The sequence below is a fragment of the Schistocerca americana genome, chromosome 7, assembly GCF_021461395.2.
Source record: "Schistocerca americana isolate TAMUIC-IGC-003095 chromosome 7, iqSchAmer2.1, whole genome shotgun sequence".
NCBI classification, from domain to species: Eukaryota; Metazoa; Arthropoda; class Insecta; order Orthoptera; family Acrididae; genus Schistocerca; species Schistocerca americana.
The window spans coordinates 614,417,541-614,438,098 of NC_060125.1; positions in this window are offsets into that span (position 1 = coordinate 614,417,541).

A 20,558-nucleotide genomic window follows, 5' to 3' on the forward strand; every position below is an offset into this window, starting at 1 on the left:
GCAAATACTTTGATATGTACGGAACATACGGAACACGTGTAACGACAGTTCTGTTTCTGTCGAGAAGTTCTACAAAACTACGTGATGTGTAAAACAACGGCAGTGCAGCGTAAGACAAAGTGGTTTGAATAAAAGCGAAAAATAGCCAAGAGTGAATGTACAGTGAAGTTTCTCTCGACCTCAGCCTCCGCTAACATCAAAGGCAAAAGCACTGGTTTGTGGAACATGTAAACAAGTGGCATAAACACCGTAAGTAAATTGCGCACCAACTTTATAAAAAAAATACTGCTTTTAATCTATGAAGATCAAAATGTGAAGACATGTTATGTATCCATATTTCCCAAATGACCATAGAAGATGACTTGCAAAACTAAACGTTAAATGCGTCTGGTGTAAAATACTCTGTAATCGAAGTAGGCTTGAGAATGAAAAAGTAATAATATCTCATTGTATCACATACACTAATTGAATACTTCCTTGTTTTGAAAAGGTTCCGAAACTAATTGTCAACGTGATTTTGTACCTCCATGGGCCCTTTTCTGTGTGTGTTTGTGTGTGTGTGTGTGTGTGTGTGTGTGTGTGGACATGAATGCACGAGTTTACATTTTAACGTTCTTGAATTCATTATTGTTTTACTAGTTTTAACCACCAACTTGCATAGGGTACTTTAGCACGAATACTGAAGACATTACTGCCGTGCGTGCAACCGATATAACATCATCATCATCATGGACATCATCGTCAACAATATTGTCATCATCATTGCCTGTACAAAAATCGTTCACTAATAGTGAGAGCAATCAAATGTGCGTGAAAGTCAGCGCAATGTTTAGCAGACGTCCGACGATAGTGTACAATCATCGTCATCAATGTGTTAATGTAGGGAGACAACGTGTTGTCAATTCGATAGTAGATCATTCACAGCATCGTCATACGCAAAGTACAGTGAAGATTCAGTTCAAGGATACATATGAATCGCAATGATACAATGTAGTGCTGAGCCATGAATATCACGCATATAAATATTCGCAATCATAGCCGGAACAGCTGTCTACAGCTGAACAGTTTCTTACGCTTGCCGTAGACAAAGATATCGGACAGCAGGGTTTTTTTTTTTTTTTTTTTTTTTGCGAGCAATAGGGCTGCCTCGACGCGAAACGGTGCAGCATGCAACGGCGACGTGCTGACGGTTGTGTCAAGTGTCGAAACGCCAACAGAGCTGATGCTGAGTGCAGCAGTAAATGATTTGGCAGCAGGGGAATTTCAGGGTGACGTGTGTGCGTCAAAGTCTCTAAATACTACAGACGCGTTCTAATGTATGGGCTCTCCCTGTACACGAACAACGTACTGCGTCGTGACAAACAGGGCACTCTGATGCACGGCGATGTCTAGCTGTATCCACACGTGGCACAATTTAGCATTTGTGCCTTTAGTTTGAGAGATGGCTAGACTTTCCGGATAGCTACATCCAACCCTTCATCAGAGCTAGAGTAGGGTAATATGCTGAAGAGAGACTCGAAATGACAAAGGCACTTAGAATCATAAGGTCGTATATGATAGTGATTGCAGAGTCAGTACTAGCTACTCTAGTGTTTGGAAAATGTGAAGAATCAAGGCTGAGAGATGTGATCACAATGGAATTTATTTCACCATTTATAGACATGACACTGTACAAATGATTAGCATTACAGACCTGTACATGCACGGTGACTGTAGAAATTCTGTAGAGAATAGCGCCTACATGTACTGCAGTGAGGGTTGGTATGCGTTATAGCGTGGAATCAAAGAGCACCTGAATCTACTGCTGGGGTATTCTCTGCCATGCGATTTGTAGGAGTGTCCAAAAAGGATCAACTGTGGCTACAGGAGGACCTGAACTGTCTTGTTCAAAGACTTAATACTGCCATTTTTACTATTCGAACGGTATCAAAAGTGAGTGATACTTCGGCACGTAAATTAGTCCACTTTGATTATTTTCATTCGCTTATGTTGTATGGTATTATGTTTTGGGGTAACTCTTCCCATTCTAGAAGGATATTTTTGGCTCAGAAACGGGCGGTTCGGGCGATAAGTGGTGTGAGTTCACGAACATCTTGTCGACCTGTGTTCACAAGTCTGGGTATTTTGACATTGGCCTCTCAATATGTATATTCCTTATTGTCGTTTCTTGTTACCAATATTAGTTTATTTCCAACAATAAGCAGCTTTCACTCGGTTAATACTCGGCAGAAATCAAATCTCAATTTGGATCGGACTTCCTTAACTCTAGTGCAGAAAGGTGTGCAGTATACTGCTGCATCAATTTTCAATGAGCTGCCACTCGAATTCAAAAATCTTAGCAGTAATCCACGCGCTTTCAAATCGCAACTGAAGAGTTTCCTCATGGGTCACTCCTTCTATTCTGTCGAGGAGTTCCTTGAAAAACTAAGCTGATACATTTGTAATGCTGATAGTGTTTACTTAAACTTATGGACAGACTTTTTTTCGGATTCATGAACATTTATTTTTATGTGTTATTACTTTTATGTTGTAAGTTCATGTACTGACACGTTCCATGCCCTTGGAGATTTGCTCCTCAATTTGGTCCTACGGAGCTTGACGTGTAAATAAATAATAAAAAGAATCGGCCTACCGACCATATCCCAGACACGTTCGATGGGATACCAAGTCAAGCGGACTGGCAGGCCACGGAAGCAGTGGTACTCGTCATTTCTCGAAGAAGGCTTGCACATTCCTCGTTACATGCAGCCGGGCGTTGTCCTCCTGAAATATGGCATGTGGAACGGCCTGCAGGAGAGTCAGGGCCCTCGGCTGTAAAGACTCCCTGATGTAGCAGCAGCAGTTCATATCGCCCTCAAGACGTAGGAGGTGAGATCGTGTGTTATAGGCAATGACGCAACGAACCATCACACTTGTATTTGCCACTTAGCAGTCTTACAACGAGACGACACGAGCGTGGGGTCGGGGATTTGTCCGAAATTTTGTGTGGTGAAAGAGGACCCCTAAAACCTAACGTGGTTAAAATATTATGACGCACTACCCGGAAAATCGGGGGAAAAATCGATCCAAAGTTTCTTAGGTACCTTATGAGTATAAAATGATAGTCCATTGCCGAGCCGCTGTCTGGCCTAGATATTTAGGGCTTTACTCTTACTCCGGATGTCTCTGGTTCCATTCCTCCTCTGGCACCTTTTTCCTTTTGTTTCATTTTCTTTTCTTATTCCACCAATTATTCAGAAAGTTTCCCAAACGTACATTATCTTTAACAAATTAGTTACATTATTGAATAAAAATTATTTTCTTTTTGTCCAACAACACAATTCATGGCGGTGGGTTTTTCATTTTTCATTGTAAAGTATATGAGGAGAAACATTGCGTTTTTAATCAGAATAACAAATTCTGATTGGGAAACAGTCAATTTTTATACATATAATAATTATAAACAAGAACCGCAGTGGTAATTATCGTAAAAACAAACAAAGCAATAATTTTTGCGACATCTTGCACAACATATAAAAGCTGATTTTCTACAATCACGGGGCGTTTGCAATAAATCTGTACAAAAATATGCCCCATTAACATTTACGAAAATGTTTTGAGTTTCTGATAATTTTGAGGCAATCCAGGCATATTGAATCATGTCTCGGAATATTGGTGACGATAACTGATGGTGAATAATAGAATGAATTTTTATACAGTCTTCCCGGAAATTAACTTGACGATTCTCCTCTAACAATGCGCTGCAGTTTTGCAAGCAACAGAAGGAAAAAGAAATGTGCCGGAGGAAGAATCGAACCCGAGACCTCTGGCGTAAGGGTCGGACCGCTAACCATACTTTTTTTGTTGTTGTTGATCTTATTTTGTCCTATATCGTTCGTTGAATTTGTTCGTGGTGGACGTCCGATGACAGTCGTTCAGTTCGTTGATCCGTCCACTCAGTTTCGTTTTTTTCTTTTTATTACAGAGGGTAGCTAAACCGTCTGACCGAATTTCGCATTCGGGAGGACGACGGTTCAATCCCGTCTCCGGCCATCCTGATTTAGGTTTTCCGTGATTTCCCTAAATCGTTTCAGGCAAATGCCGGGATGGTTCCTTTGATAGGGCACGGCCGATTTCCTTCCCAATCCTTCCCTAACCCGAGCTTGCGCTCCGTCTCTAATGACCTCGTTGTCGACGGGACGTTAAACACTAACCACCACCATCTGACCGAATTTGTTCGTTTTTGTTCGTTGTATCTGCTCGGGGCGTACGTCACAAGACACCCGTTTCAGTTCGTCGGTGACCCATTAAATGAGTTTTTTTATTACAGAGGGCAGCTAGCCCTCTGACCGAACACGCTGAGTTAGCGTGCCGGCCCGTATAGGCCAGACGGCGGCTCGGCAATGGACTATCATTTTATACTCATAATGCACATAAAAATTTTGATCGATTTTTCCCGGGATTTTCCGGGTAGTGTGTCCTAATATTTTAACCACGTTAGGTGTTAGGGGTCCTCTTTCACCACACAAAATTTCGGACAAATCCCGGATCCCACGGTCGTGCCGTCCCCTTGTTAGTACTCTGTCCGATTGGGCTCATCACGGTGGCGTCGAACGCGTATGCAGTCACCACTGTAGGACACGCTGAAGCGGGAATCGTCCGAAACAGTTGCATTTTGCCAGTGTCGACGTTTGTGTGCGCACGGCAGTCTTCTTTGTTGGTGGGTTCTGGTCAATGGGAACCGACGCAGTGACTTGCCAGCCTCTTCTCCAACCTGTAGAAAACGGCGTCGAATCGTCGACGCAGACATGTCTACACCCGTTGCAGTGGTCCGACGTCGTGGCAGCACTGTCGACGAAGCTGTTCTGTCCGTTAAGGCCAGGCGGACAAGATGGCGGACACCTCATACTGTGGCCACACTGTGTCATCCAGTGCCCTGCCGGCGCTCTGTTCAGCCCTCTTCTCTTCACGGGTTCCACATAGGCCTCACTGCTGAAGCAGCGTACCCTGTATGAACTTTGATGTCACGGAACGACCGATCCGCCTCTCAAAGACCAATCACACATTCTAAAGCACTTAAATGCCGATAATTCGTCCTCCAATGTCAGCGAGGCATCGTGGTATTTGTCTCCATTTCACATGCCGCCTCTGCACGAGTTGAACGTTACGTTACTCATACCTGTCAGGTCACACAACAGAAGGTGTTATTGAGCCTAAATCCAAACCACCTCTGTGCCATTTGGATCGCTTATTATTGTGCCGCTAGTTGCGCGTTGCAGACCATTCCATCTGTGTGTCAGTTTTTACAAACAGAAGTGTATCTCCACTACTGGCCATTAAAATTGCTACACCAAGAAGAAATGCATATGATAAACGGGTATTCATTGCACAAATATATTATACTAGAACTGACGTATGATTACATTTTCACGCAATTTGGGTGCATAGATCCTGAGAAATCAGTACCCAGAACAACCATTTCTGGCCGTAATAACGGCCTTGATAGGCCTGGCCATTAGGTCCAACACAGCTTGGATGGCATGTACAGGTACAGCTGTCCATGCAGCTTCAGCACGATACCACAGTTCATCAAGAGTAGTACCTGGCGTATTGTGACGAGCCAGTTGCTCGGCCACCATTTGACCAGACGGTTTCAATTGGTGAGAGGTCTGGAGAATGTGCTGGTCAGGGCAGCAGTTGAACATTTTCTGTATCCAGAAAGGCCCGTACACGAACTGCAACATTGGGTCGTGCACTATCCTGCTGAAATGTAGGGTTTCACAGGGATTGAATGAAGGGTAGCGCCACGGGTCATAACACATCTGAAATGTAACGTCCACTGTTGAAAGTGCTGTCAATGCGAACAAGAAATGACCGAGACGTGTAACCAATGGCACCCCATACCATCACGCCAGATGATACGCCAGCATAGCGATGACGAATACACGCTTCCAATGTGCGTTCACCGCGATGTCGCCAAACACGGATGCGACCATCATGATGTTATAAACAGAACCTGGATTCATCCGAAAAAATAACGTTTTCCCATTCGCGCACCCAGGTTCGTCGTTGAGTACACCATCGCCGGTTCTCCTGTCTGTGATGCAACGTCAAGCGTAACCGCAGCCATGGTATCCGAGCTGATAGCCCATGCTGCTGCAAACGTCGTCGAACTGTTCGTGCAGATGGATGTTGTCTTGCAAACGTCCCCATCTGTTGTCTCAGGGATCGAGACGTGGCTGTACGATCCGTTACAGCCATGCGGATATGATGCCTGTCACCTCGACTGCTAGTGATACGAGGCCGTTGGGATCCAGCACGGCGTTCCGTATTACGCTTCTGAACCCACCGATTCCTTATTCTGCTTACAGTCATTGGATCTCGACAAACGCGAGCAGCAATGTCGCGATACGGTAAACCGCAATCGTGATAGGCTACAATCCGACCTTTATCAAAGTCGGAAACGTGATGGTTCGCATTTCTCTTCCTTACACGAGGAATCACAACAACGTTTTACCAGGCAACGCCGGTCAACTGCTGTTTGTGTATGAGCAATCGGTTGGAAACTTTCCTCACGTGAGCACGTTGTTGGTGTCGTCACCGGCGCCAACTTTGTGTGAATGCTCTGAAAAGCTAATCATTTGCATATCACAGCATCTTCTTCCTGTCGGTCAAATTTCGTGTCTATAGCACGCCATATTCATGGTGCAGCATATTTAATACTTACTGTGTCTTTAGTATGACTCTATATCTGTTGTTGTTGTTGTGGTCTTCAGTCCTGAGACTGGTTTGATGCAGCTCTCCATGCTACTCTATCCTGTGCAAGCTTTTTCATCTCCCAGTACCTACTGCAACCTACATCCTTCTGAATCTGCTTAGTGTATTCATCTCGTGGTCTCCCTCTACGATTTTTACCCTCCACGCTGCCCTCCAATACTAAATTGGTGATCCCTTGATGCCTCAGAACATGCCCTACCAACCGATCCCTTCTTCTGGTCAAGTTGTGCCACAAACTTCTCTTCTCCCCAATCCTATTCAATACTTCCTCATTAGTTACATGATCTACCCATCTAATCTTCAGCATTCTTCTGTAGCACCACATTTCGAAAGCTTCTATTCTCTTCTTGTCTAAACTATTTATCGTCCATGTTTCACTTCCATACATGGCTACACTCCATACGAATACTTTCAGAAATGACTTCCTGACACTTAAATCAATACTGGATGTTAACAAATTTCTCTTCTTCAGAAACGCTTTCCTTGCCATTGCCAGTCTACATTTTATATCCTCTCTACTTCGACCATCATCAGTTATTTTGCTCCCCAAATAGCAAAACTCCTTTACAACTTTAAGTGCCTCATTTCCTAATCTAATTCCCTCAGCATCACCCGACTTAATTAGACTACATTCCATTATCCTTGTTTTGCTTTTGTTGATGTTCATCTTATATCCTCCTTTCAAGACACTGTCCATTCCATTCAACTGCTCTTCCAAGTCCTTTGCTGTCTCTGACAGAATTACAATGTCATCGGCGAACCTCAAAGTTTTTATTTCTTCTCCATGAATTTTAATACCTACTCCGAATTTTTCTTTTGTTTCCTTTACTGCTTGCTCAATATACAGATTGAACAACATCGGGGAGAGGCTACAACCCTGTCTTACTCCCTTCCCAACCACTGCTTCCCTTTCATGTCCCTCGACTCTTATAACTGCCATCTGGTTTCTGTACAAATTGTAAATAGCCTTTCGCTCCCTGTATTTTACCCCTGCCACCTTTAGAGTTTGAAAGAGAGTATTCCAGTCAACATTGTCAAAAGCTTTCTCTAAGTCTACAAATGCTAGAAACGTAGGTTTGCCTTTCCTTAATCTTTCTTCTAAGATAAGTCGTAAGGTCAGTATTGCCTCACGTGTTCCAGTGTTTCTACGGAATCCAAACTGATCTTCCCCGAGGTTGGCTTCTACTAGTTTTTCCATTCGTCTGTAAAGAATTCGTGTTAGTATTTTGCAGCTGTGACTTATTAAGCTGATAGTTCGGTAATTTTCACATCTGTCCACACCTGCTTTCTTTGGGATTGGAATTATTATATTCTTCTTGAAGTCTGAGGGTATTTCGCCTGTTTCATACATCTTGCTCACCAGATGGTAGAGTTTTGTCAGGACTGGCTCTCCCACGGCCGTCAGTAGTTCCAATGGAATATTGTCTACTCCGGGGGCCTTGTTTCGACTCAGGTCTTTCAGTGCTCTGTCAAACTCTTCACGCAGTATCGTATCTCCCATTTCATCTTCATCTACATCCTCTTCCATTTCCATAATATTGTCCTCAAGTACATCGCCCTTGTATAGACCCTCTATATACTCCTTCCACCTTTCTGCTTTCCCTTCTTTGCTTAGCACTGGGTTTCCATCTGAGCTCTTGATATTCATACAAGTCGTTCTCTTATCTCCAAAGGTCTCTTTAATATTCCTGTAGGCGGTATCTATCTTACCCCTAGTGAGATAGGCCTCTACATCCTTACATTTGTCCTCTAGCCATCCCTGCTTAGCCATTTTGCACTTCCTGTCGATCTCATTTTTGAGACGTTTGTATTCCTTTTTGCCTGTTTCACTTACTGCATTTTTATATTTTCTCCTTTCATCAATTAAATTCAATATTTCTTCTGTTACCCAAGGATTTCTACTAGCCCTCGTCTTTTTACCTACTTGATCCTCTGCTGCCTTGACTACTTCATCCCTCAAAGCTACCCATTCTTCTTCTACTGTATTTATTTCCCCCATTCCTGTCAATTGCTCCCTTATGCTCTCCCTGAATCTCTGTACAACCTCTGGTTCTTTTAGTTTATCCAGGTCCCATCTCCTTAAATTCCCACCTTTTTGCAGTTTCTTCAGTTTTAATCTACAGGTCATAACCAATAGATTGTGGTCAGAGTCCACATCTGCCCCTGGAAATGTCTTACAATTTAAAACCTGGTTCCTAAATCTCTGTCTTACCATTATATAATCTATCTGATACCTTTTAGTATCTCCAGGGTTCTTCCATGTATACAACCTTCTTTCATGATTCTTAAACCAAGTGTTAGTTATGATTATGTTGTGCTCTGTGCAAAATTCTACCAGGCGGCTTCCTCTTTCATTTCTGTCCCCCAATCCATATTCACCTACTATGTTTCCTTCTCTCCCTTTTCCTACACTCGAATTCCAGTCACCCATGACTATTAAATTTTCGTCTCCCTTCACAATCTGAATAATTTCTTTTATTTCATCATACATTTCTTCAATTTCTTCGTCATCTGCAGAGCTAGTTGGCATATAAACTTGTACTACTGTAGTAGGTGTGGGCTTCGTATCTATCTTGGCCACAATAATTCGTTCACTATGCTGTTTGTAGTAGCTTACCCGCATTCCTATTTTCCTATTCATTATTAAACCTACTCCTGCATTCCCCCTATTTGATTTTGTGTTTATAACCCTGTAGTCACCTGACCAGAAGTCTTGTTCCTCCTGCCACCGAACTTCACTAATTCCCACTATATCTAAGTTCAACCTATCCATTTCCCTTTTTAAATTTTCTAACCTACCTGCCCGATTAAGGGATCTGACATTCCACGCTCCGATCCGTAGAACACCAGTTTTCTTTCTCCTGATAACGACATCCTCTTGAGTAGTCCCCGCCCGGAGATCCGAATGGGGGACTATTTTACCTCCGGAATATTTTACCCAAGAGGACGCCATCATCATGTAATACAGTAAAGCTGCATGCCCTCGGGAAAAATTACGGCTGTAGTTTCCCCTTGCTTTCAGCCGTTCGCAGTACCAGCACAGCAAGGCCGTTTTGGTTATTGTTACAAGGCCAGATCAGTCAATCATCCAGACTGTTGCCCTTGCAACTACTGAAAAGGCTGCTGCCCCTCTTCAGGAACCACACGTTTGTCTGGCCTCTCAACAGATACCCCTCCGTTGTGGTTGCACCTACGGTACGGCTATATGTATCGCTGAGGCACGCAAGCCTCCCCACCAACGGCAAGGTCTATGGTTCATGGGGGGGGACTCTATATCTAGAGGAGTAAAAAGCGGACAGTTGAGAATGAAGCTGGGAGGGCACATCGCAGGGGTCGGTCGCTCGCCTGGGACGCGAGCAGCGGTGTCTTTTCTTAGCTCGATCCTTGAACTCACATCAGGGAGAGAGCAGAAGTGTGGGATTTGTGCGGGTGGGTGGACATGCGCCGGACTTCTGCACCTCCCAGCCTAGGACAGTGCGGTAGGACGCAGATACGGTGATAAAAATGCGAACTCCCCATCCCCACCACCACCTCCACCCCACCACCACCGATTCCGCCAGCCCAGACCGCAAATAGCATAGAACGTCTACAGGTGGGTAAGAAAAACACGGCAGTTGCGTGTGGGAACCCAGAGAAATGCTATTCTCGGCATGCACGCGTGAAGACTGGGGGCAAGATACCATCTGGGCAAAGCTGATCAAAGTATAGCACCGTCAGCGCAGGTGCTGCGGTTCGGGTGGCTCTTCCAGCCGACGCTAAAGCAGCAGAACCTACGTTTCCCTTTTGTTTTAGATCGCACTGGCAGAAGGAGCACACCTAGCCATAAGTAGGCAGATTGTCGCATCCGTCCTTAGTTCCACATTTTGAGCAGAGGCAGGTGCTAATAAAGTCGATTGGGTGATGTGTTTCCACGTATCTGTGTGTGTGTGTGTGTGTGTGTGTGTGTGTGTGTGTGTGTGTGTGCGTGTGTGTGTGTGTGTGTGTGCTTGAATCTGATGGGCGCCCCACGGCTAGGTCATCAGCGCCCGTACACTTATCACAACAAACGAATGTGGAGATTAACTAAAACTGCTGTACACTTATACAGTGTGAAAGGTATTTAAGCCGACAAACTCTGGGAGGTTGTAGGGGACATCAAAACAAATATTTTTCCCTAATGTCATTTTTTTCTATGAGGAGTATTTAACCCGGTAGAGGAAGGTTTCTCATTAAACCAACAAACACGTTTATATTTTTGTATGACCAAGTGACAACACATTAACACAACGCATTTTCAATTAGAGTAGATTTTCAAAAATGTCTCCATTGACACGTAAACAAAAGTTACACCGTCGGATCATGTTCTGTCTGACACGGGAGTATACTGAATTGATCCTGCTGCTGCTGCTATCCGGGCCACCAGATCCTCTTCTGATGCAGCAGGAGTTGCGTAAACCAGGTTGCGCATCTCTCCCCACACAAAAAAGTCCAGAGGGGACATACCTGGGGATCGAGCAGGCCATGGTACAGGGTCACCTCTGCCAATCCACGTTTCTGGGAACCGTCGGTCCACGAATCGACTGAAATGTGCCGGTTCCCCGGCATGTTGTAACGACATGCGTTGTCTTGTAGGGAGCGGGACGTCTTCCAGCAATTCTGGCAATGCTCTGGCGAGAAAATAGTGCCTGTCATTTAATAGCCTAGGGAGCAGATACGGCCCAATTGAACAGTCCCCAACAACATCGACCCACACATTAACGAAGAACCGCACTTGATGAGCGCTAGTAAATGTGGCATGTGGGTTATCCTCACTCCAAACATGCGAATTGTGCATGTTGGAGACTACATCACGCCGGCCGCGGTGGCCGTGCGGTTCTAGGCACTTCAGTCCGGAACCGCGTGACTGCTACGGTCGCAGGTTCGAATCCTGCCTCGGGCATGGATGTGTGTGATGTCCTTAGGTTAGTTAGGTTTAAGTAGTTCTAAGTTCTAGGGGACTGATGACCTCAGATGTTGAGTCCCATAGTGCTCAGAGCCATTTGAACCATTTTTAGACTCCATCACGCCCGAACGTTGCTTCATCGGTAAACAACACAGAGGATGGAAATGTAGGATGCATTTCACACTGTTCCAAGTACCACTGCGAAAACTGTGTTATGGGTGGATAATCAACTGGTTCCAGGTTGTAGACACGCTGTAAGTGAAATGGACATAACAACTGCTCTCGAAGGACTGTTCTTACATTCGTCTGATTCATCCCCATGTTACGTGCAGTTGCACGGGTACTGATTTAAGGATCCCGCCCCACATGCTGCAAGACAGCTTCCTCAAATTGCAGCGTTCTTACCGTGCGACGGCCTCCCTGTCCAGGTAAACTGCTAAATGACCCGGTCTCACGCAGACGTTGGTACACAGCAGTAAAGGTCGTATGATGCGGGATACGGCGATTAGGATACTGTTGTCGATAAACCTGCTGTGCAGCTCGTCCGATGTGGTGCGCTATGTAGTAGGCACCAACCATATCTGTGTACTCACTCCAGGTGTATCAGTCCATTAGTAAACAGAGACAATGCGCTGCTACATTCGTGGACAGCAGTTGTCTACAATTGAAGAGCGTAATACGCCGTCTAACAACTGAAGATTGTAATACGGTCTCCACCGGTTTAAACAATCCCCATAGGAAAAAAATGACATTAGGGAAAAATATTTGTTTTGATGTCCCCTACAACTTCCCAGAGTTTTTCGGTTTAAATACTTTTCACCCTGTACACTCGAAATGACCCACGCTCACTTTATCTCACATGCACTAAAACCAATTATGAGGGAAAGTAGCTATACATGGAATTACAACACAGAGAAAGAAAAACACAAAAGAGTTGAGGGAAAAGCACAGCGAAATGTAACTGGCTGGCCACTTACAAAAAAACTGGGTGGGCCAATCATCCGGTTGACACATTAAAAACATCTCCCTTAAATCTTGTTAAAAATGTTGAACAGTTCACAGAACTTGAAAACTTGAACCACATGATCCCCCAGATAATCCGCCGCAGTCCGCTGGCCAGAAAATAAACCGCAGTCCAATAAAATGTGGCGCACAATGATTTGCACGCCACAAGTTCCACACATTGGAGGACCTTCTTGCCGGCGTAAGACGCCATGCGTCATAGGGCTGTGGCCAATGCGAAGACGAGTAAATAGGACCTCGTCCCGTCGGCCTGACTGGGAGACACCACGGCAAAGTTGTGAGCTTCACTACACAGAGCTTGTTTTCGGTCTCCTCGAGCTACTCGTCTTCCCACCGATGTACTGCTTTGTACCTCAACAGCAAGGTGACAGCATGCAGGGAAATGGCACGCCGAAGCACCTGGGGATCACGAAGCGCCTCCTTGGCGGCTAGATCCGCCATTTTGTTCCCCGCAATACTCGCGTGCCCTGGTACCCAGCAGAAAGACACCCCTGTCGTTGTAGCTGGAGGAGGTCATCCTGGATATTGGTTCAAAAAATGGTTCAAATGGCTCTGAGCACTATGGGACTTAACGTCTGAGGTCATCAGTCCCCTAGAACTTAGAACTACTTAAACCTAACTAACCTACGGACATCACACACATCCATGCCCGAGGCAGGATTCGAACCTGCGACCGTAGCGGTCACGCGGTTCCAGACTGCAGCGCCTAGAACCGCTCGGCAACTCTTTCCGGTCATCCTGGATATTCTGGATGACTTTATCTGCTAGGTACAAACCTTGGTGAGAGTAAAAGGAGCTCAGGGACTCTGAATAGACAAAAAATTTAGCACTGGAAAAACGTCTCATCTGCTCCAGTGCCGCAAGATCACATGCAATTTTGCGTCGAAGATAGTAAACTATTGATTCTGACGCACCTTGAGGACATGACACGGGAATACGACAGAGCAGCCAACGGAGTCCACTTGGTTAGGCCCATTGGAAAAGACAGCTACACACAAAAGTCTGAAACTGACGACTTAAAGACAGAAGCAGCAATGCAATCTCTCCTGTACTGCACTAAATCTAAAATGATGCTGGGCCACTGCTGTAACCAGGGTGGCACACGGTTAAAACCCTGGATTTGGGGTCGTACTTGCTCCACACCGAGTGACTCCAGCACACGCTGCACGCGGATGTTTCCACAGAACTATGGAAGGAGTAGGAGAGGGTTTATAATACACTACTGGCCATTAAAATTACTACACCACGAAGATGAGGTGCTACATACGCGAAATTTAACCGACAGGAAGAAGAAGCTGTGATATGCAAATGATTAGCTTTTCAGAGCATTCAGGCAAGGTTCGCGCCTTCGACGACACCTAAAAATTGCTGACATGAGGAGAGTTTCCAACCGATGTCTCATACACAAACAGCAGTTGACCGGTGTGGCCTGGTGAAACGTTGTTGTGATGCCTCGTGTAAGGAGGAGAAATGCGAACCATCATCATGTTTCTGACTTCAATAAAGCTCGGATTGTAGCGTATCGCGATTGCCGTTTAACGTATCATGACATTGCTGCTCGCGTTGGTGGAGATCCAATGACTGTTAGCAGAATACGGAATCTGTGGGTTCAGGAGGGTAGTACGAAACGTCGTGGAGAATCCTAAAGGCCTCGTATCACTAGCAGGCATCTTATCCACATGGCTGTAACGGATCGTACAGCCACGTCTCGATCCCTGAGACAACAGATGGGGACGTTTGCAAGACAACATCCATCTGCACGAACAGTTCGACGACGTTTGCAGCAGCATGGGCTCTCAGCTCGGATACCATGGTTACGGTTACTCTTGACGCTGCATCACAGACAGGAGAGCCTGCGATGGTGTACTCAACGACGAACCTGGGTGCGCGAATGGGAAAACGTTAATTTTTCGGATGAATCCAGGTTCTGTTTATAACATCATGATGGTCGCACCCGTGTTTGGCGACATTGCGGTGAACGCACATTGGAAGCGTGTATTCGTCATATGGGGTGCATTGGTTACACGTCTCGGTCACCTCTTGTTCGCATTGACAGCACTTTCAACAGTGGACGTTACATTTCAGATGTGTTATGACCCGTGGCGCTACCCTTCATTCAATCCCTCCGAAACCTTACATTTCAGCAAGATAATGCACGACCGTATGTTGCAAGTCCTGTACGGGCCTTTCTGGATACAGAAAATGTTCGGCTGCGGCCCTGGCCAGCACTTTCTCCTGATCTCTCACCAATTGAAAACGTCTGGTCAATGGTGGCGGAGCTACTGGTTAGCCACAATACGCCAGCCACTAATCTTGATGAAGTGTGGTATCGTGTTGAAGCTGCATGGGCAGCTGTAGCTGTACGCGCCATCCAAGCTCTGTTTGACTCAGTGCCCAGGCGTATCAAGGCCGTTATTACGGCCAGAAATGGTTGTTCTGGGTGCTGATTTCTCAGGATCTATGCACCCGAATTGCGTGAAAATGTAATCACACGTCAATTCTAGTATAATATATTTGTCCAATGAATACCCGTTTATCATATGCATTTCTTCTTGGTGTAGCAGTTTTAGTGGCCAGCTGTGCACTATACTACTGGCTGCGCTGGTGACAACATGAAACGCTGTAGCCCAGTGTTGGAAAGGTGCACATTGTAGAGAGATTCATTCAGACTCTGGTCTTGGATTCGAGCCAGCGAGCAAGTACTTTTGGTAACTGAGAATCGAGCAGGCGAATAAGTTAAGAGCACAGAGAAGTGGGCTCAGGAGATCGAATGAGCAATAATTGGAGTCGGAGGCTGTCGGCGGAGTGAACACACCACAGGCAGCGGACGACGGCCTCCGCGAGTTAACTACGCCGCAATACCAGCCGGCGCAGCTCGCGTTAATATTACATCGCTGCTGCAGCATACCGGCGACAAACAGGTAGTTTAATTTGCTCGTCTGAATAGAAGCAGCGGCCTCCAGAATGGTCGCCCTGCACCATTAACGGAGTTACCTGCATTCACTGTCAATTCCTTGCCACGCAATCACTGCGTACCTACCATGCTATTCGCGCTTGGGAAAGTACGTCATAGCCGCGTTATAACCTGATTGATATCCTTACTCATCTCTGGATCTTGTCAACCAATAGCGACGATTGTTAAAGAAAAGTGTCATGCAATATTTCAGATGAGCTTGTGAATAATAAATGTCAGTTCCCAGCAATCTTCAACATTGCTTACGAAATAGATTCTTCATATAGTATTCTATGATTTTGCCTTCGTACCTATTAAATGCCACGTCAGAGTCTAGCGTTACAAGAGCATTCAGTGAACGCACTGGATACACAGTGCTTAGGGCCCCTTCCACCACATCGCGTTATCAACAATCCGTTGCGTAACTTCATTCATTAGCAGTGGACCTTGAGGGGAGATCTACTGTTGGAATTAGGCTTCTCAGATCAGATAGTAGAAGTCAAATAAAACAGGGATGAATCGCAGCTTCTCCTATCACAACTGACCTCTTGGATTTGGCTGCCTACTCTGCTTATGGCTACCGGGTTAAGGATTCAGTTAATACGACATTTAATTGCATTCCTTTCTATTACCTCTACACAGCGTGTAAAGAGCTTTGTTAGATTGTGGAGTGCTCCGTTTGCCATTATGATACCTTTCGACGCGAATATTATCAGCCCCACAAGTTGTGCGTGACAACGTCAGTTTTATCTAGTCAGTGTTCCGCGCCTGTCCATTTCACTGACGAGAAGAACTTACACGAAATGAATCTTCAGGGGCTCCCGAGGACACGTTGGCTGACCTAGTTAGAGTCTAGTAATGTTTCAAACTCGATATGGAGGACGCTTACCAGTGAAAGCCTATAGGTGCAGAGACATAAGAACTTACCTGCAGGTGAGACTCAATATGTCTTTGGAACATCAGCTGTAAGAACTTATAACTTCATAAATCGCGTTCGACGTCGTTTGTTATTTGTGGTCGCCAGTACCACCGCAAGTTTCCAAAACCATCTGAAACTACTCATTCATGCTATAAACCAGCGGTATTGGTTCTGGTTTTGTTTTGCTTCAGGCTGCAAAAACTAGTGGGGTCGTACGCACCCTAGTCAAAACAATATAACACGATGACAGAGAGGAGTTACAAAGCGACTATACGTCAGTCCCGATTGACATAAGAGAAGACAGTTAAAAACAGGGACGTGTAGAAAGGGCTACTAAAAAAGACACTATCCAGAAACGGAGGACCAAAATTAAAAATTAAATAGCCTTAGCCATATTGCTTTGGTGGATAAAGAGAAAAACGCGGTCGACAGCCTGCGCGTCATTTGCTGAAACGGTCGACAACTCAGACGGCAAACCCAAACGGGAACGTAATCGGATAAGAAATGGCGGCGGACAGTTAGAGCTTGGGCGCAATGTGCACAAAGTGGTGGGGGGGGGGGGGGGGGGGGTAGCGCCACTTATCAAACGACGATGGCCAAAAAGGTAGTGCCCAATACGCAGCCTAGTTAAAATGACCTCCTCCCGGCGGCAGAGAGGATGTCGTCCAAGCCTCTGGGAGAGCTTATTCCCGTCAAGGGAGGACCATTGGCGATGCCAAAGGGACACCACTTCTAGACAGACGGCAACAAAGAAATCATCGGAGGGAATATAGGAACTAGCGGGCTGAGGTACGAGGACTGCAGCCTTGGAAACAGCGTCAGCAGCCTCGTTTCCTGGCAGACCGATATGACCAGGAACCCACGTAAACATCACAGTGTCTCCACCAAGTGTGAGCTAGTGCCAGTTTTCCTGGACCCGTTGCACTAAGGGATGGGCGGTGTACAGCGTACATAGACTTCGAAGGGCGCTGAGTGAGTCTGAGCAGAGGACACAATTGAAACGTCTGTGTCGCCGGATGTACTCTGTGGCCTGATACTGTACGAAGAGCTCGACTTTAAATACTGAGCTGTGTGCCGGAAGCCGATTGCGAAAGACACGGGCGCCAATGACGAAGGCATTCCCGACCCCACGTTCAGTCCGAGAGCCATCAGTGTACACCAAGGCACTATCGCGAAGTTCCATGCGAAGATCGTGAAAGTGAAGGCGTTAGAGCGAGGCCGGAGTAGTGTCCTTAGGAAGCGAACGAAGCCCAAGATTAACATGGGCCGCTTCACGAAGCCAAGGTGGTGAAGGGTTCACACCCACCGGGAAAGTTGCCGGTAATGTGAAGTTAAGCAGCCGTAGCAAGTGACGAAAGCGGACTCCAGGAGGTAAAAGAGAAGAGGGTCGCGCCCCATACTTCCAATCAAAAGAATCACCCAAGAAGGAGGCATAGAACGAGTGGCCACGCATGGCAGACAGACGGCATGCATGCCTGCTGAGGAGAACTCACGGCGGTAGGACAGTGGTAGTTCAACAGCTTCAGTATACAGTCTCTCAGCCGTGCTGGTTTAAAAGGCACCCGTGGCCAAACAGATGCCACGATGGTGGATGGTGTTGAGACGGCGCAAGAGGGATGGACGTGCAGACGCACAAACAAAGCACACATAGTCGAGCTTCGAACGGACAAGGGAGCGGTACTGACCGAGGAGTGTGGTTCGATTGGCACCCCACCTAGGTCTGAGTAATGTAAGGTTTCCATTTACAGAAGAATAAAAACCTAAGGTGGGAGACAGAAGAGTACACGTTCTTCTACCGAAGTGTACAACACTGCGGTGTTTCCACTCTCGGAGATGGAGCGTGTTACACCACGAACACTTTCTTCGGATGCTGCCAGACTTATAGTGTAGTTTTTTCAAGCCCATGGGATAGTTTCATCCAAATTTCATTCTTGTACAAGCTTATTTTTAGAACAGATTAAAGCCATTCCTATAGATGAAGACTGATGGCTACTGGGTGTGTCTAACACAACCGAAAGTTTTAAGATACTGATGGTGACATAGTATGCCTAGTGGGAGAACACGCACGGCGTATCGCCAGCTTCTGGACTCTGAGGAACGTCGAATCATTGAAACTAGGGACACGGAACCATCATACCGACATACCACACGGACTGTTGTGCTATGGCTAAGACACAACTGACAAGTGGACACAGACCATTATGGTGACAGCAAGGAGCATCACTTAAGTAGAAGATCGTAAGACTGTTCGACTGGTTCCGACGAAAATGCAGATGACAACAGCTGAAATGTAGGCAGACTGTATATGTATCCTCTAGTCACGAACCGCTGGAAAGAGATTACTGGAAGATATAGTAATAAAGCAAGGAAGTATTCTATCTCCTGGACTTTTTAATGTTGTGATGGAGGAAATGAATAGGGCAGTTAATGAAAAAGACAAAAAGATGATTTATGGAGATGATATGGTAATATGGGGTGATAAAGAGGTAGATGTACAGTTACAGCTTGATGCGCAGAAGGAAACAATGAAAAGGTATGGATTAAAAATAAATAAAGCTAAGAGTGAAGTAATGGTATTTGGAAGAGAGAAACGAATCAACAGAAATATTACCTTGAATGGAGAACCCCTCAAAGTGGTAGAAAGTTTCACTTATTTAGGGAGTGAAATATCTAGGGATGGAAGAATAACTAATCAAGTTAATAGGAGGTTACAGACGGGAGGCAATTTCTACCAAACAATAAAACGCCTGATTTGGAATAATGAATTTTCAGAAAGAGCAAAACTCCTTATGTATAAGAATTATTACATCACTATTTTCACCAGTGGTGGAGAAACGTGGACAATGACAGAAAGGGACTGAAGCAAACTGCAAGGAGGGAAACGATATTTCTCAGAGCAGTTCAGGGAAAAACAAGAATGGACAGAGTAAGGAATGTAGAGATTAGAAAGGACCTTAAACAAGAAAGTATGAGAGAAGAAATTGAAAGAAAGAGATTAACATGGTATGGGCATGTTAAGAGGATGCATGGACAGAGACTCCCCAAAATTAAGGAAGAACTTAAGATGGATGGGAAAAGACCTAGAGGACACCCAAGAACACGGTGGCAAATGGGAGTGAGAATATCTGTAGAAAGTAGAGGTGTGACCTGGCAGTGGGTGGAGGAAGAAAAGTGGTGGGAGGACCGAGCCAAGTGGAGAGGACTCGTCAACACCCAGACCCGGCAGTAGCTGGAGCGGGATTCGGATATAGATAGATAGTGAAATTTCGAGTTGCCATGCGTTGTTTCCCACACATATCATTCTACAGACAACATTGTTTCACAGCATAGAGGTACAATCGACTGCCGAGTCGGTTGTTATTCTGTGGTGTTCAGCGATAATTCTTGTTTCTGACTGTCGCGGTTAGATTGCCACTAACATGTCTGCTAACATGACCTCATGAAAGTTCACACGAAGCTGTGGGCGACGTGTTTGTATTTTATTCACGGTTGGCTGTTCAGCTACGTTTTATGTAGATTACTTTGTGCGATTTTTAAATACCACTGCCTTTTACAAGAGCTTGCAAATTATTTGCGTGGACAGTCAGAGAGCGATGGAGAACGCGCTGCCGATAATCTCCAATGTACATATCTAAAACTTAGTTCACCGAAACTGAAATAAAATCTTCTAACTGTCTAAGTATAATACAGGGCAGTCAGGAATTACGACGATACATGAGGGTCTGCCGTCGTTTAAAACATCAGAATACTCAAGGAAATCTCACATGCATAAATTAATAGTTTTGGAATACATTCTGGTTCTTCTATGGTAATAAATACTCAGTAGAGTTCAGAACGGATTTCTACTCCAAGTTCTAAGTATTACTAATTATCGCTCCATCTGATAATCAAGTACAGTTAATTGCTCACGTTAAAAGTGGTGAATACGCTACGCCAGACGCCATACAGTTTTCTTCAACTGCGGGTGGCGCGCAAAATTAAAAATA